Here is a 16,460-nt window from a genome sequence, read left to right as displayed (position 1 = left end):
TGGGATCACTGGCTCCAGCACCAGAGTTTCTGCTGACTTTACGCCATTAACATTCAGCTATTTATTTACCCCACAAATATTCACTTCCCTATACTAAGCACTGACAACTTATTTGGCACCTGGCCTGGGCTGGGTAGAGAAGTAACAGATTCAAGGTTCTATATTGAGGCCACCTCTCTCCTGAACCTTAGTGATTATTACCACTGTCAGAGCCAGGCTCCTAGGCTGCAGCCTACTGATAGAATGTGACAACCTCACCTCATCCATGCTTAAGAAGTGTAGGCTGCACAATGCTGCTAGCAACCAACGCCCTGTATCAGGCTAATACCAACTAGTGCTACTTGGAGATTGGAGTCGTTATGAGCTAAAATAATAGATAGCTCTTCTTTGATGCTTACCCTTTCTTCTGGGCCATGATCCCAAAGGAAAGACATTATTTGGTATATTTTCACGTCATTGAGCCTCTCTGTTGGATCAAGTAAACTGGCTTTTTACTACCATTTTTATTGCTGAAAAGGTCTCCATTCAAAAGACACATAAATAAATGAAGGTACATCTTATAGCCTATCAGAGGAAAAACAGCTCAAAATGCTACCTTTGAGTGTGCCAGAGGTAGATTATTTTATGAATGCTACAGATGGCTACTTTTTAAAAGTTTACAGACCAAAGTTGTCCCAACCATATTTTATGTGGAAAATTTCAAGCATCAGTGGGATAATTATTCAGATAAGTATTTGCACAAAATAGATTCTCACCCTAACTGTATCAGTAGGTGGGATTTTTAATCTGAAACCAGGGAAATATAGAATAGTCCTACCTTAAAAATTAAGAAATGTTTTATCTCATGATAAAACTTCAGCATTGACATGTGCACATCAAAACCTATGGCTGGCTTTGCTTTCCAATACACAGACCCGTCTCCCGGTTCAGCAGAAACAATGAATTCTTGAGAATGTCTCTGAGTCATGCTAATCATTCTTTTCTCTAGGCCCTCTGAGCTCTATCTGTATGTCAAGATAAATTCACAAGAAAGTTATGGGTCTAGACCACATTAGTGAAACTCCCCAAAGAAATATCTTCGCTGAGTTATGATTTAATAAACAGCTTGCCCCCGGTGTTTATTGCAGTCAGTGTAAGAAATGGCTGTAAGAAAATAATTTCTATATCTTCTGTAAGCCACTTTTAGTCCAGATTGTCATTTATATAAAAATCAATTCAATAAAAACCGCCAAGAATTTATTGCCAGAAGAAAACAGTTCCTACGAAAGAACTCATAAGCTTCCTTGATCAGAGACTGAAAACTATAAAACTCAACATCGCATGCCTTTTCCTCTGATTGCCACGAGGCTTGGAGTGTAACTTAGTGCTCCCGTGTACCAGTCCTCTGAGGCCTCCAATGTGTTTGTCATCTTTCCCTTCTGATTTCTAGACTTTGACTTATTTTGACCCTTATATTAATGGTTCTAACGCATATGTTTTCTGTGAAATTGTAAATTTTGAAAGTGGGTTGAGGCATCCAAGCCTTACTGCTTGATCTTCCTGACTCTTAGGCTCAGGTAGCTCTCATCGGCCCAAAGGAAGGTTCCAAGGGAGCAAGATGAAAATTACATACATTTTGATAGGATTTGGGACCCCCACCTCCACCCCCCCCCACACACACAAGAGGCTAGGCCCAAATAGCAGTCTGTTGTGAGGAGTACCAAGCATCTTAGGGAAATTATTGTCTGAATAGGGATACCGAGAAACTGAGTGGATCAATGTAGTAAGAGATGGGAATCCTGAAAGTGAATTATAATCAGGTGTCTATTAAAACCATCAGCTCTGTCTTAGAATATATAGACTACACATACTCCTATCTTATAAAAATGACAATGCCTAAACTTCCAAATATTTCACAGTCACCAAAGCAGCACTTAATATTGGTACATTATTTTTATTTCCTTCTTATTAAATAAAGTAAGAGGTCGAGTTATGAATAGTTACATCAGAATGTGCTGCCAGGTCAGTGGGTTTTGAATAGCCCCAAATGGTCCTCTGCACTGGGGTCCAGTGAATATGTGTCCAACACCATCTCTATTCCTACTAACACGTAGCCCTTTCTTCAGGGGTGCTCATTGCTACAGGTGTGTGATATTACTAGTGAGAAAGAGAGATCCTCTGTAGATTTCCCATCCCTGAAGTACCCATGGATACAATGGAGAAGAATAAAAGGAAGAACAACCTGAAAGACATTTGTAAAACCTTGGGCGACAAAACGAGGCAGAAGGGAAGATACTGTGGGGTAATGGCAGAAGTTTACAAGTGGGAATTTAACTTAAAATGAATACTGAATTTGATGAGGTGGGTGTTTCAGAGAGAAAGTGAATCACAAGGCCTTGGAAACTAGAAGCCGCAGTGGGGGATTGAGGGCTTGTAGACACAAGTTTGAAACAAGGAAAAAGAACTGATTTCCGAAGGAAGAGAGAGGCTGAATAGAATACTAAAAACTAACAACAATAACAACAACAGCAGCAGCAACAACAAATCAACAAAGATCAATATGCATGAACCAGGCAGGTGAGACCAAGAAGAAGATCCCCAAAAGAATGATTAGGTAGGTGTAGATTCTGGGACAGCTCTTTATAATTGAATCAGTAAAATTCATCTTGCCAAATTGTAAAATTACTTGCATTGGGTGGATTCTGACTTTAGACCTGAACCTAGGTTTCTATATAGACAAAAATAAGCCCTTCAGGTTGAAAGAAAACAGGGTTGCTAATGAAGACCAAGAGTGTTTTTGAACATCAAATGGCTCCTACAAAATGGCATTTTGATTACTTAAGCATAAACAAATCAGAAACGTGGATAAAATTTCTCTTAAAGTACATAGGTATTTTAAAAGAATTAAGAATAGGAAGTGCTGACCTAATGCATTGGGAGATCTGATGAATGAATGAATGAGATGGAAAATAGAGTTTGAGATGTTCTGCTCACCTCAAATCACTGACGAGATCTTGCAATCCTACTTTGTCATTTTTATGGTAGGGTTTCTGTCCCCTCTCAGTGTTCGTGTTTTGGTGAACTTTTTTTACTGAACAACTCTTATGCTAATATCAGCCCAAAATTTTTATAAAAACCTCTTTATAGGTGTCTTCTGAAAATGTTATTCCTTAATCTGAGATGAGATCGGAGACATTGTCTTAATCTGTGCCTCTTTAATACCTAGCAGAATTTGTACCTTCTTTTGTATCTCTTGGAAACTGGACCTACCATGAGCTGCACTTGTCCTATCCTTCTGTGCTATATTAATTATGTGAATGGTTTTTATTTGTGCCTCTGGTGGCAGAGGAAGAGATGTCCAGAACCAGAGGACCCCAAATCTCAGCCAGCTGCCTTCTGCTGTCTGTCTAGGGAGGCATGCTGAGGCATGAACAGTGCGTGTTTGCCTAGAGCTCTGTCCCCAAATGTGAAATCCCTGGTCCTGGTGATTTAGGTGGAACTATGGTTTTATGAATACAAGTTCTTCTTTTGCCTCTATGCACTAAGGCCTGAGGGGAAAACAACCCTCTTCATCACAGTATCCTAGACCAGCACCAGCCATAGAAATATAATGTGAATCACAATTGTGAGCCCTACATGTAACTTTAAGTTTACTAGCAGGTGAAATAAATTCTGATAATAGATTTTCCTTAACCCAATGTATCTAAAATATTACAATTTCAACATTTAATATTAAACACTTACTAAGATATTTTATGTTTCTAAAATTTTTATTAAGTCTTTGAAGTTTTGTGTCTATTTTACACTTAGAGCCCCACATTTCAGCTGCTCACTAGCCACTTGGCTACTATATCAGACTGCGTCGTTCTAAACCTATATTTCAATACTTGCTTTGAAGTTTGTATCACTAATGATGAGAGAATAAAAAGTTGAGCTAAAGAGAGTGAAGAAACTAAGAGGAGAAAAAATCTCAATCCTGAAAGGGATATTTCTCAGAGTAGAATCTATGAACCTCCTGGGTCAAAATCACCTGGGATATATTTTATTTTTTAATCTAATGCAGGATTCTGGGTTCGACCCTAAACCTACCTAATCAGAACTTCTAAGGTTGGAACCTGGGAATCTGCATTTTAAACTTCTATGATAGTTCTCTTCCACACTTATTTCTCTGGTGCCCAGAAGAGAAGTCACACACATGGGCCACCTGTACCCACTGAGCAGCTGTATTTTCTTTGTTTCTAAAGTATCTTTAAATTTTGGAGGCATCGTTTTAAAAGTGGGATCTCTTTCTCTCCGTCTCTCTCTCTCTCTCTCTCTCTCTCTCTCTCTCTCTCTCTCTCTCTCTCACACACACACACACACACACACACACACACACACACACACACAACTTTTTGGATACTCTTGACAAGTCAGAAATCTATAAAGCTGAGGCCTGTATTTCTGCATGACAACTAGCTAGAGGTGAGCAGTGGACATTCTCTAGAAAGGACAGTGACTGACCAGTTTGTGACTGTCCCAACCTGGCCCACTTCATTTCTCTATGTTACGTGCTAGCTCCCATTGACTTTTAAAAAATTTATATAGGCATACCTCAGGGATATTGTGAGTTCGATTCTAGACTTCCTCAATAAAGCGAGTTGTTATCTTTTTGCTAGTGGAGAGCCTTGCCTTCAACTTGTAATAAGTACAACATCTGTGAACACAATAAAGTGAAGCACAATAAAATGAGATATGCTGTATATTTTTCATTTTACAGTAATTTTAGATTTATAGCAAAGTTACAATGATAGTTCAGAGAATTCTCATACACTCTTTACTCAGCTCCCCTACAGTTAACATCTTTTACAACCATAGTGCATTCATCGAAACTAAAGCTAACATTGGGATAAGACTGTTAACTTGACTGCACACTTCATTCAGCTTTCACCATTTCTTCCATTAACACCCCTTTTCTGCATTGCATTTAGCCTCATAGCCTTTTGAGTTTACCATCCCTGGTCTGGCACAGCAGACCTAAGCTGTCCACTGCATGCCTCTTTTCTTCCGGGCCTTACTTGGATCCTGTCAGGCCGGCAGTGCCAGGTGACTCCTCCCCAGTGCTAGGCAACCCTGAACACACTCTAATTCCAGTTGCTGCACTGGCTGTACAGCTGCAGCTGCAAATTGGAGAACACTCTTCACACATCTGGTGTGAAAAGAGCTCTTCATTACAGGGGTCTTTGAGGGACATCTGCACTCATTAATAGCAATGCCAGTAGCACTATTTTCTAATAAGCAGGACAGCATTGATGATTTATCTATGAAGATAATGTGACTACAGTGTTCTGCTGGAACATAAGGTGCTAGATTTGTGGCCACACAACTTCGTGTGCATGTACTTTTCCCAAAGAGCTACCTAACCATGGCCCTTTTTGTAAGTGGAAATGCTTAAATACATCACTTCTGAACCTCCCATCCTAAGCAGTGAAATTTAGACACACAGAACTTTCACTTTCCTTTCTGGCTCTGCTTAACATGTAAATTTTCTTTCAGTCCAGTAGGACTAAACCTCTTGAGAAAGTGCTTTTATTTCTTGGCCAACATTTCCTTGAGCAGAATTTCAATTTTGCGGTGCCTGAAACCACTAACTAGTATATATGCTGATTTGCCTTAACTGTAAGAACAAATCCAATTAACAAATCCTCAAGGAATTGGGCTGGAACTGAGCCATTCTTCCAGGTGGAAATGTCTTTTTGTTACACATACTTCTTGTGCTATTCTCCCCTTGGCCTCTGATTGTCCAGATAATCCATGGCCTGACATGGAGAATTTGGAGTCTAAAAAATCCATTTTCACAAACTCTGGGGATCAATGGCTAACATGTTCAAAAACTGTTCTTCCTAATCCTTATCATTTCGAGGGCTGTCTCTCTCTGATTCTGACACTTGAAATAATTCAGTAGACAATTTAAAGCAAAAGCTTTTCACACACAGTGGAGTTCTGGAGAGGAAGCCAGTTAAGATCCCATAAAAGCCTTGTTTCCAAACAAATGAAAATAACTTGAGTCTATCAGTGGGTTGGTTTGGGCTACTGTGATTGTGCTATAAAGTGTCTTCCAGATTAAGCACCTGTTACTGCAAACACAGAGTCAGTCATTCAGCTTCCTGGATTACTGTCTGGCAGTTTAAACACTGTTTCGTTGTATCATAAAGGAGATAGAGACCAAGAATGCATGCACTGTTTATACACAACACTCTTTTTTTTAAAAAAACATCAGTTCACTTTGCGTTTACTGGCTGGCACTTGATCTTCCTAGATAGTTTAGATCTACCTTGTACAAGACAAGGAAATTATCTTAGAAAATAGTAGCTTATATTTGTAAGTTCCAGCTTTTCAAAAATACTTTCAAACTTATTATTTTATTCTATTCTTTCAGTGACCTTGGGAGGAAAATAAGACCTAGGGTAAGTATTACTGTGATCTGTCGGATAGAGAAACTTCATTCCTAAGAGGCAACAAGTAACTTTCCTAAGGTCATGCACCTTCCTAGTAACAGCCTAGAAATAGAAAAACTGTTTGTCTCAATATTTCTTCTAGTCCTCTGTCACAGTGCCCTTTGGGCCTTGTAGGCCTTTGCAATTTCTCCCTTCTTCCTGGCTAAATGCTTCACATTTGGGGACATTTAAAGATGTTGCCTATTGTAGGACTGTTTGTATCTTAATGGAATTCAGAGCTTTCAGCTGAAGCTCAGCAGTAGAAGTCAGAGCAAGCCAGTCAGTAGAAGGGGATCCTGGGGCTACAGCTTCTCCTGATTCTTCCATGTTTGCTTGTTTTTGTTTGCTTGTTTATTTGTTTCGCTTGTGTTTGAAGTCTGGGTACAATGGAAAGGGCCTCTCTTTAATGCAACTCATCAGAATAATTCTGGCCTGGTCTAGACTTGTTTCTTGTTAATTTGACAGAACTGAATTCTGATAGGCTCAACCTCCAAAGTCAGAGGCAGTGACAAGTCCTGATTAATGAGCTTCTTAGAGTTGTGGAATCAATTAGATCAAAGAAAATTAATTATCCAAGGAGCCTGTTGATTCCAAGTTAGCATTTGCCTTTGTTTTACTTTTACTAGCTAGGCAAAGTCATTATATCATTGCAAGATAAATAAATAAAATCATCGTTTTAATGCTCTGCTGGATGAAAAGTTAATGGTCGACCCTAATTCCAAAAAGATGCTTCCTAAATTATACAGTCAAACAGTGTTGAAATTAAGAGAGAGAAAATGCCAGAACTTGAATATGTTTTGCTCTCATTGTTAGATTCCCTGATGTCTACCTAGCTCCCTCTCTCTAAGGGTTTTCCATGGGTCCTCATTTTCCCAAGACCACTCAACATCCAAGGTCCCACTTACCTCTCTTCCTCCCAGTGTCTTAGGGGCCTCGGGGATGGGGGTAGTGCCGTGCATTCAGTCTCCAGAAATTAGTTGCCCTCATGTGGTCTGCATGTGTTCATAATGACATACTTGGAGTACGTTAGCCGGTACCATCTGGGGCTCCTGGAGTAGTGTCTGGGAGCCCAGGACAGCTTAATCTCAGGCCAGAAGATGGGGAAATATATTGGATGATTACAGTTCCCTTTTAGGAAGGGAGAGTCTCTGGCATTAGGATGTTCACATCTGCTAAACCCATTATGGTCTCTGTTCCCCGTGAGTATTATAATAAGGATAGCCATCAATCTGGCTATCACAGCTCCTTTCTGGCCACTATTCTCTGGTCTGATCCAGTCTGTGCCTAACAACATGTAAGGGTGTGTCAGTCTAGCTGGGGCTCTGGCCAGCCTTTCACCTGCTTATGTTGGAGAAGTCAAACCAGGCCACTTGATACTAAACTGACAATCCCCGAAAAGTCTGAGGCCTAATGTCCCCCTGGGGCTAACTGCTGGGGAAAAGACATGTGTCCTGAATCCAGCACATCTGGCCCCTCGCACTTAATGTCTGTACCAGTGCTTCTCAGTCTTTAAAATGCATAAGAATTACCCAGAGAGTCTGTTAAAACATCATTCTTGAGCCCCATCCTCATTAAATCAGATTCAGTAAGTCTGGGGTGGCAACTGGGAATTTGGTGACAGTGTATTCTATCTCCTTGCAACGAAGAGTGTGGTCCCCCACCCACCAGCTTTGCCATAACCTGGGAACCTGCAAGAAATCCAGGATCTTGGTCCCCACCCAGACCCACTGAATCTGAATTTGTGTTTTAACAAGGGTGTTTTTTGTGCCTTGAAGTTTGGCATGCTGGTCTATATCGTTCGTTTAGTGCTGAACTCATGGATATCATGAACCTGGAAAGATCCTTAGGAGTTCAGATGCTCTAGCCCCTTGTCTTTGAAATGATAAATTGTTAATTCTGTTGCTATTGCTTTGCATTATCAACTTTCGATGGATATTTGTGTCTTTTACCTAAATTGTAATAACCTCAAAGGACAGCGGCTATGTCTCAAAATCCTCACTCAAAATGTACTGCATATAGTAGGCACATATCAAGCATTTGTGTGTCGACTGGTTGATTGTGACAATATTGTGAAGACACCTCATAAAATGAAGGTATGGTGTCTGTTTTATTCATAAAGAAAGCTGTATCACCAGCTGTGATCTGTGTTTAGTTTTTCATGTAAATTTACAAAACAGAAAGCTGAAGCACAATCTCAAATTTTCAGTTTCTGAAGTCTGGAATACCATCCCTGTTCTGAGAGTGTGTTGTTATTGTGTTACGGGCATGGTATCTATGGTAATAAAGAGTTGGCTGGGAAGACCTTGTTCCTCTCAATTCCAAGCAGTGCTGGATTTGAAAATTTTTAATTCAAGAGGAAAAAAAATGGCATAGATGATAGAGGCTTTATTCATCCCTCTCATGACCAAATCAAAGTTGCGACAGAAACAAAGAGCCGAGAGCATGGAAAGTCACCTGAGATACAGATGAAAGGAAGCACTAGGGACAGAAATAATTCATCAACCTGCAACGATAGAAGGTAGGAGGGGGTGAAGATGTGGGGTTGCCCAGTCCCGAGGGGCTGAGTAGGACAGAGGATGGCAGCTGCAGACTCCTCTTAAAGGGACCATGTCCTCGGGCGGACATTTGCAGTGACAGACCTGCTCACTCTGAGTTCCAGCACTGGGTTTGCTGCTCAGGGGCCACCAGGGACTTACAGGGGACACTGAGTGTCAGAGTGAGGGCTGGAGGTGAGGATTTCTCCTGGACAGAAGTGCCGGTGGTATCCACTGTTCCTCTGTTGAGCCCTCCCCCTCCCAGTGCGCAGACTCAGGGCTGCTGTAGCTGAGACATCATCAAACTGAATAACAGAGATTGCTCTGCCCAGAGGATTCCCTGAAACTCTGCCTCCCTCAACTTGCAGCCCCACCGAAGCCACATTTAGGTGTGTCCTCCGCGAGTCAGGTGCTTACTCTTTGCCGAATAGCACCAAGGCTCACACTGGTGGCAGCTGGCCTCAGTTTCTGCTGTGGTTTCTTGAGGCAACTATAAGCACAGCATCTGTGGATTGCTTGCTGAATCTTAACAGGTGGCCCCGGAGGGGTACAGGCTAGGGCTAAACTTGGCCTGCTGCTGGCCCTTCTCAGGACTGTGCCGCTAGACACCTACTTCACAAATCCACACTAATAAGACCAGGACACTTAGGAGCTTTGCTTAGTACGTAGAAACAGACACAGAAAGGCAGCCAAAATAGAAAGACAAAGAAGCAGAAACCATATGAGAACAGAACAGAGTTCCAGGAATAATGGAGTCAAGCAATCTAACAGATGCAGAGTTCAAAACACTGGTTATAAAGATGCTCAATGAACTTAGGGGAAGAGTAGATGAATTCAGTGAGAACTTTAACAAAGACATAAAAAAACATAAAAACAGAAATGGAAATTATAAGAGGGACCCAGTCTGAAATGAAGAACACATCTGAGATGAGGAGTATGTTAGATAGAATAAACAGAGTGGATAAAGAAGAGGTTAGAACCACCAATATAGAGGATGGGGAAGCCAAGGACATTTAATCAGAATTGCAAGAAAAAAGAAGCCAAGACTATAATAATAATTTAGGGAGTCTGTGGACACTATTAAGTGTAAAAATATCTGTGCCATAGGAGAACCTTATTGAACACAAGACATTGAAAGAATGATTTGAAAAATAATGGAAAACTTCCCTCACCTGGTGAAGGAAATATACAAACAACCCCAGGAAGCTCACACCAAGAAAGTCCCAAGAAAGAGGAACCCAAAGAAGCCCACACCAAGATGTATCACAATTAAAATGCCAAAGGTTAAATACAAGGAGAGAATCTTAAAAGCAGCAAGAGAAAAAGCAATTAGTTACCCACAAGGGAGCAGCCGTAAGACTGGCAGCTGATTTCTCAAAAGAAACATATGCAGGACAGAAGAGCTTGGCATGAAATATTCGACATGATGAAAACTCAGGATCTACAACCAAGAATACTTTATCCAGCAAAGCTATCATCTACAGTCAGTACTGATAAAGAGCTTCCCAGACAAAAATAAACTAAGGAAATTTATCACCACCAAGCCAGTATTACAGGAAATGTTGGAGGGACTTCTTTAAGAAGAAAAAATATGAATCAAAAACAGGAATAAAGAATGGTAATAACTACATTCCTATAAACAAGTACCTCAAATGGAAAAGAATTAAGTTCTCCAACCAAAAGATAGAGTGGCTGAATGGATAAGAAAACAAGACCCCTAAATATACTGCCTGCAAGAGATTCACTTCAGATAAAACACACACAAACTAAAAGATAAAACACACACAAACTAAAAGGAAGAGGATGGAAAAAGATATTGACTTAATGGACCTAGAAGGTATTGTGCTGAATGAAATGGGTCAGATAGAGAAAGACAAATATCACATGATTTCACGTAAATGTGGAATCTTAAGAATAAAATAAACAACAACAAAAGCGGAACTAAACTCATAGATACAGAGACTATTTTGAGGACTACTAGATGGGGGTTTGGGAGGGATGGCAAAAAAAAAAAAAGGCAAAGGGATTAAGAAATACAAATGGAGAGTTGCAGAATAGACATGGAGCTGTAGACTGTAGCATAGGGAAGATGGTTAATAATATTGTAATAAATAGGTAGAGGGTAAGAGAGGTACTAGATTCAGTGGGGTGATCACTTTGCAAGTTATATGGATCTCTGGTCACTATGTTATACAACTGAAACTAGTATATTATGGTATGCCAACTATAATTAAAAAAAAAGCTCATTGAATCATGCAATGTAAATATGAGCAACTAATTGTCTATTATGTTTCAATAAAGCTAGGGGGAAAATGGATTATTGTTTCAGGCACTCAACAAAAAAGTTTTACTTCAAGGAATGACAAACTCTAAATTGGGAGAAGTTTGAAAACAAATAAATCTCCACTTGAAAACAACAACTGATTTTGTCATATCTTTTCAAGTAGACTATATTATTATGGTTTGAACATTTTGACAAAGGATAAAGATCTCATAAAGTCCTCATCAAACCTTAATGCTTAATTCAGAAATGCCTTCCAATACTATCTGGCTTGCTCTCACCCAAAGCTAGAGACTTGGCTCCTTCATACCCCGGAAGGCTGGAAGAGCAGAAAATGTGTTCAACAACAAATATTTATTGGTTGCCTATTAGATGCAGTGTGGTCCACAGACCAACAGCATCAGGATCACCTGAGAGCTTATTAGAGATATGGAATCTCAGGCCCCAGAGCAGACCTCCTAAGTCAGAATCTGCATCTCAGTGATTCTTATGTACATTAAGAGAAAAGGACTGGCCCAGAGGACTTTTGAAGCACAGGATGTGACATTAAAGTTAAAACTTCATTGATGACGATAAGGAGACAGTTGTTTGGCTTGTCAGGGGTAGAGCAATCAAGCACAGGAAATACAGAGTAATGGCTCAGAGACATGAGTGGGGAAGAACAGAAAGGCCAGTGTGGGTGGAGCATGGCCGGAGAGGAGCAGAGGGTCAGAGAGGAAATAAAAACTATAAACAAAAGACTGATTCTGCAGTGCCCCGAAGCCACTGCTGGGAGCGTGAATTTTTCTCTAAGAGCAAAAAAAAGGAACCCATAGACTTCAAGTGGGGAAGAATCATTATCTGATTCAGATTAGGGATATGTTTTTGAGAAAAAAATCTCTTAGTAGATGAATTGGACATGTGGTAGGACTCCAGGGAGTGGGGTATGAGGGAAAGAGAGAACTTAAGAATAATTTCTTGATTTTTGGAAGGTTATAGTACTATTTGCCATGATGGGGAAGACTAAAGGAAGAGAGTACAGGTGGAGAGGGGGACCTAGCGGTTAGACACTTAGATCTGGAGATGAAGGCAAATCAGACCCAGAGATGTGAATTTAGAATCTCTTGACTCTTAGATGCCATGTTGTCCTCAACTTCAAGGTGCAGGCAAACGGCTATTTGACAGAATATTTGAAACCTAGTTCTAGTGACATTGAGTCATTTTTATATTATGCTTAGTGTTCTGTGGGAATACAGAAGCTTTCCATTTTCAGAGAGCAACACTCTCATTGCTCAGGAATTACTCAGAAGTAAACAGAAATGGATTCTGAACATGCAATGTTCTTGGATCCTATCTATCCTTCATTTATGGATGACTCTCCTAAGTGTGATTATTCATTCTCCAAGACCAAAGCAAACTAGAATTAACTTGTTTAATTTTGACCTTGCTTATTTTTGCCTCTCTCACTAGCAATTCTGCTCCTTGTGGGCAGGCCCTTGACCAGGATTGTTTCGACTCAACTGTACCTTCTGCCAATGGAAGCAAGCCTGGCACATGGTCAATTCTTAAAATTTTTAAATAAAGGATTAGAGTAGAGGAAGGTTTCTAGAGACAAGCACAGCAAAACAGTAACAAGTAAAGGTCTGACATTCAGGAAAGAGTTAGAAAAATTGTTGGAGCTCAATAAATCTAAGACCCTGAGACATTTACCTCGGAATTTTCCCAGCACAGTTCATAATTCAACATTCCCTTACATCATTTTTTATCCATGGCACAGTAAAATTATCCACACTCACGGTGATGACTCTGAATCATCAAGAAGAGGTTGAAATATGTTCAGTCACTGGATTTAAAATGGCAAGGAATATGAAATACAGCTTTAAAATAATTTTATCCAAAATGGTTAGGCTGAACATTTTGGACCTTAAGTTTTAGGATAACCTAATAACACATATAAATGGATAACCTTGTTACCTATTAATACTACCTGTACAAATGAGGCAAAACAGCATCATTCTTTATAAATAATTACCTTCTGCAAACTGTAGTCAGTTTAGTTTAGTGATGAGTATATGGTCCTAATTACCTATAACTTTGTCTGAAAATTAACAAAATTCTTTTCTGGAAAAATACAGACTCTCATTCCATGCTAACGAGGGCATTTTTCTTCTGAACACAGTTAACACTGCAAACAAAAGAACTCTGAAAGTATCTGCCAGAGAGTAAACAAACTTAAGACACCACCTGAGTTTAGATAGGTGAAGGAATAGAAACCACACGAGCCGTTGGAAAAAAAAAAAAAAATCACTGGAAAGCCTGTCAGTAAGGGCCTGAGGCTCAGAGCCCCTCAGGAACATAAGTCATATTCTTGTAGGTGCTCCCAAAATGGGAGCAAATGCACGGTGCTTTGCATACCATGGGTGCTCAATAAACAGAGGAAGGAATAGATAAAGACGGATTTATTTCCTTTCATTTGGAAGGGTGAAGATTATAGTTGGAGTCTCGGGCTGTTCTAGTCCCATGAGCTTTTTCATATTTAAGGGATCAGAGAGAGTATTTTAAAATGTTCGTCTCTGAAGAACTGTGGAAAACTTTGCCTGGCATCATGAAAATGCTGGTGATGAGTTTTGGATGATGGTCTAATGCCAGGTTAGCACACTGAAATAAAGGTCCTCTAGAAATACAAAATTTGTTTACTAAGTTCTTTTCTTCAATAGCATTAACCTCATATGCACACACACATGCACACACACTCCTAAGGGCCGAGACCATGCCAACTACAGAAAATCTAGGCTGAATTTGAGGGCTGAATGTGAGATTTGGGTTTGAGAAGCAGTTGTTTATTTCTGTTGATACCACCTCATGACAGTATTTTAAGAGAATTTGGAAATAAAGATGTTTTTGGTTCAGTGACAACAAAACCTGTGTTTGTGTATCACAGGGCAATTGCACAACATTGGGTTGTATTTCCACAACATTCTTGCCAGGCTGGCATCAGGTACAAGCACCAGCTAAAAGTGTGCATAATATACAGTTCAGAATGACTACTTCCCTAGCCAAAGTGACTCACGTAAATCAAAAATAGAATGTAGAAAAGAACACGGGGAAAAAGACCTGTCGACTCCCAATAAAAGAAGCCCACTGGAGTGTGAGCTGTAATCATCATAAAAGATAATGATAATCCCCTGTAAATCTTTACAGAGAGCTTCTGTGCTAGCACCATGGTAAAAGCACCAATGGACTAGCTCACCTAATAAGATGATATAGGGTTGTGAAGACAACCGTATGCAGGAGGTAGCATCAGGTCTCCACTGACAGCTGAGGAAACTGGGAGACCAAGTAGCAAGGCTCCTGCAACAGTTCAGTGAGAAAGAATGGTAGCAGAGTGGCCAGTGAGGCATAGAGAGTTGGGGAGACTTGCCTAAGGTCCCAGGCCAGGTGGGTGGTTAAGGCAGTGGCTGCTACTACTGGACTCCTGGGCTTGGTACATGGTGAGGCTCCATGGTTTACATATCAAATGGGTCAGTCCCTCCTCAGGGCTCTTCCTAGCCCACCAAAGTAAAGTAAAATGTGGAAGATGATTAGAAGGGCAAAGAAGAGCTTTTTACTTCTTGTAACAGCTGGGACAAAATGTCCACTTTTCTACACATCAGAACATAGCTCTTTAAATATTAAAATACCATCAGATACACAGACGCGTCTTTATAGCTGCTCAGAGAATAAAAGTTTGATAAGAGAGAGCCACCACACCTGGAGGAGAAAAAAGTCTGAAACTCTAAACTTTTGTGAAATTGGCTAAGGGCCAAATGTCAGCATTTTCACCTCTTTTCCCATATGGCAGAAGGCATTTCACACTGCTTTCCATAATTTCAATAAATCTGGCAAGTGATATGAGTACTCTGAATGCCAAGAGACATATAATATGTGTATAATATGTGTATCAAAATAGATGTCTAGGTTGGTTTGAGACAAGAACCAGATTTCAACAAAGGAGAACAAATCTGGCCTGGCTTTGGTTCAGCGAATGGGTGAGCATGATCCAGGATCACGTTCTGCTTATTTTCTTTTTCCTTACTTTTAAACAAGGTTTCTGCTATAATTGCTTATTCTCTTAAAAACCCTTGATAATTTCTTCTTATTAACATCTCCTGCATCACTTACAGCCTTACTGGGCATTGTTGATGCCCAGCTGATAGTATAAAACATTAGGACTCAGGAATTCATTCATCCACTCAATAAATATTTACTAAGCTCCAACTCTGTGCCAGGAATTGTTTTAGGCACTAGGGATACTGTAGTGAACAAAAGAAAGTCTCTCACATAGAAAGACTGACAATAAACAGATGAACAAATTCTTATGCAATATATCAAGTGATGAAAAATAATATAAAGAAAACTAAAGCAGGGTAGGATGAATAGGGAGTAATTGGGGTTGGCAAAGGCCTTGATGACAAATTGGTATTCAATCAGAGACTATAAGGAAATAAGGGAGCAAGTTGTAAGGGCAGACACTCTAATGAGAGAGCATGGCCAGTGCAAAGGCCCTGGGGTATAGATTTGTTTATATTCAAGGACAAGTAAGGCAGTGGGTGAGTACAGAGCATACTGAAAGATGGGAGAACAGTAAGAAAGAAGGCCAGAGAGTTAGCTGGGCCTTTATGGGCCAAACTAAGGACTTTGGATTTTATTCCGAATGAGATGGGAAGCTATTGGTGGGTTTGAGCAGAAGAGTGACATGGTCTGACTAATATTTTCCAAATTTATTCTTGTTCCTGGTACAGAATCAACTGAGGAGGTGGAGTTTGGGCAAGGGTGGAGGCAAAAAGGCTCTTGCAAAAGTCAACCTAATGATGACAGTGACTGGGATATTTGGAAGGCAAAGACTGGAGTCTGCTGATAAGATGTTAAGTGTGAAAGAAGTTAAGATAATTTCACATTTTTTTTTCAGTTACAACTACAAAGTATGCAAATAAAATGTATTGTCTACAACCAAAAAAATATTGTTATACCCCAGCTGACAATTCACTTTGTGTCATATTTTGTGCAAACACATTTCGAAAGATCAGCTGGCTGGTTGGAGTCTAGAACCCGAGGTCACAGGGCTCTGCTGGTGCTGATCTCTCATCACAAGTTGTTCTGGAGCTTTCTTAGGAGATACATCCCTTTATGTGTCCAAAAATCATTAAAAATAAAATGGGTGGCTCCTCTCTG

The 16,460-nt window shown here is 40.1% G+C and overlaps 1 long non-coding RNA gene across 2 annotated transcripts in view; it reads right to left on the bottom strand.

The window, feature by feature from the left end:
- LOC107498718 overlaps nucleotides 1–16,460 on the bottom strand; it is a 378,194-nt gene that overhangs the window by 105,070 nt on the left and 256,664 nt on the right. The window contains exon 3 of one of the 2 annotated variants that reach the window (XR_004952474.1): nucleotides 4,573–4,675. The exons of the other annotated variant lie outside the window; for it this stretch is intronic. This is a non-coding gene — a long non-coding RNA (uncharacterized LOC107498718). The remainder of the gene's footprint in view (nucleotides 1–4,572; nucleotides 4,676–16,460) is intronic. 2 annotated transcript variants of the gene reach the window in all.

The sequence above is a fragment of the Rousettus aegyptiacus genome, unplaced genomic scaffold (genome assembly GCF_014176215.1).
Source record: "Rousettus aegyptiacus isolate mRouAeg1 unplaced genomic scaffold, mRouAeg1.p scaffold_m13_p_8, whole genome shotgun sequence".
In the NCBI taxonomy this organism is placed as follows: Eukaryota; Metazoa; Chordata; class Mammalia; order Chiroptera; family Pteropodidae; genus Rousettus; species Rousettus aegyptiacus.
Note: the sequence above shows the minus strand (reverse complement) of the source record. Positions and strands in the feature narration are given on the sequence as shown.